The following is a 2,231-nucleotide window of genomic DNA, read 5'->3' as shown; positions in this document are numbered from 1 at the left end:
AATACATTATAATAGTCACACTGGATGGAAAGGTTTGGCCTAGGTCTCTCAATATCTCTTTAGAACATCAAATGTTAGCAATTTGTTTCCAGATTAGTGCATGAGATACATATGTGTTTGCGGTATTTATATAGCACAAACCAAATTGAAAGGCTGCTAAGCACTGTACAGGGTCAAAGACACAGTCAACATGTGATAGAATTTGTGGATCAGGATAGCATCAAGATTTTGTTTCTTTTAAAGTTGAGTATTCGCTGTTTTCTTAATTGCAGCTGGCTTTGTACTGTCCAGATGTATACGAGAATAACATTCCAGATCAGTGGGGCATAGATGGAAAAGGCCTTTTTCTACTTTTGTCTCTTTTTAGCACATCTTCTTCTTCCATCTGAAGGTGTCCTTGCTGCGGGAGTGTGGAGAGCCACTGGAGATGGCAAGCCTGTCATTCAAGAAGCCAGGGGTGTCAGTCACATAGAGCAAACCTAGCCAAAAGCAGCGGAACACTGTTCAGGGTCAACAACAAGCATCACATCAAGAAGTGATGGAAAAGGTAGCTGGTTTGTAGACTGTTAACGCATTGTGATAGCTTTGCAGATAATACAGCTGGGCTTGAAGATGGTGCAAGATAGCAAGGAGGATATATGGAGTACCATAACAGTGCTATGATATGGTTCTATTTCTTCATGCTCTAGTGAGGTGTGCTGCAGCATGTAGAATGTGCATAAAAGCGCCAAGATGATTTCCGGGATACCCATTAAAGGATAGGGTATGTGAAAAAAGATACAAAAGCAAATAAAACAGTTGAAAATAGTTTGTCTTCTTATAAAAGTATCACTCAAGTCACTGAGAGACACCAGAAACGACCAGAATACAACTATAAGTAGGCTAAACGGGTTTAATGTCATGTGCAATGATCAAAGGCTACAACACCCCTATCAACGTTGTCTGAAGCCTTTAAATGTTCTGACACTAATAATTAGTAGACAAGTACATGGTTCCAGAGTGCATTTAATTATGTAAATTAGCATAATGCAGATTCAGGTAACATATTTTGAGATGCATCTCTTCTGATTTCATTTCTGAACATTATGAATAATTAAATAATGCTGCAAGCCAAGCCCAAAAACTGGTTCATTTCCTTGGGTCTCACAGTGTTAGACTAGGGCTGCAAGTCCCATGTGGAGAGGCCAGCCCTCTAGGGTTGCGTCTGGTTAGTATATGACCATCATATAATACGTGAATGTATGTCCCTAGATAAGGCTTCTAGAATTTCGTGGCTCAGATACATTGGACATAGCTTTGAAGGGATAGGGCGTGCAGAATTACTCCATAAGTCTGAAAAAATTACCAGGATGGATGTGGAGCTTGTTAAGGCTTCCTACCTGGCATTAAAAAAATTGGACAGGGATGAGCAGGAACTAAAAAAAGAAAGTGTTTGTAGACACATAATGTTCAAAACAACCCGACTAGCAGAGCCATATATTTTAGGGACAATGTCAACACATGAAAAGTTTCTCTTAACCAGGTTTAGGACGCACACATTACATCTCTTGTTAGCAAGACCTAAGGGCAGTTATACTAGTCATGAGTTAGTACCCTGCAGCTGCGATGGCCTGTCTCCGCAGGACCTATCTCACTTTATGTTTTTCTGTAATCTGTACTCAGTTCCACGAAAACATTTTCTGGTCCCTATTCTAAAAAAAGCTGAATTTCAAACAAGTGCGACCTGCACTTTTATATTTGCAATTATTAAAGGATGATTGTATTCCATTTGTGGTGGGGTAGATAAAGTCAATATTGAAATCAAGACAATGTATGGACAACTGACATGAGGCCTGATTAAATCTTGGAATAATTATGATGGGATGAGCTGTGAACTCTTAGTGCACCTTGCAAGCTGGTCTTGTCTCTTTTAAATTCTATTGAATATGGCCTTTAGCCTTTTTATTGTATTTTATGTATTTTTATATATGTCTGATGTTTTTCATGTATTGTCGCTATCTATCTTTTATGGTTATCCTTCATTAGCCGAATAAAGTTTATTTTGATTTGATTTGATTTGACCATCATGGATAGTATTTCATGTCTAAAACAGAATGAAAAAGAAAAAAATCTCTATATAACTTCTAGGGCTATAACAAAATAGACCAAATATCCCTGCCTCCTCAGCTAAGTAAAATCTCTCAGTTTGGAAGAGCACAAAATATAAAAATAAATGGTGAAAGCAGAGGTCT

This window comes from Lissotriton vulgaris, unplaced genomic scaffold (assembly GCF_964263255.1).
Source record: "Lissotriton vulgaris unplaced genomic scaffold, aLisVul1.2 SCAFFOLD_448, whole genome shotgun sequence".
NCBI lineage: Eukaryota > Metazoa > Chordata > Amphibia > Caudata > Salamandridae > Lissotriton > Lissotriton vulgaris.
Note: the sequence above shows the minus strand (reverse complement) of the source record.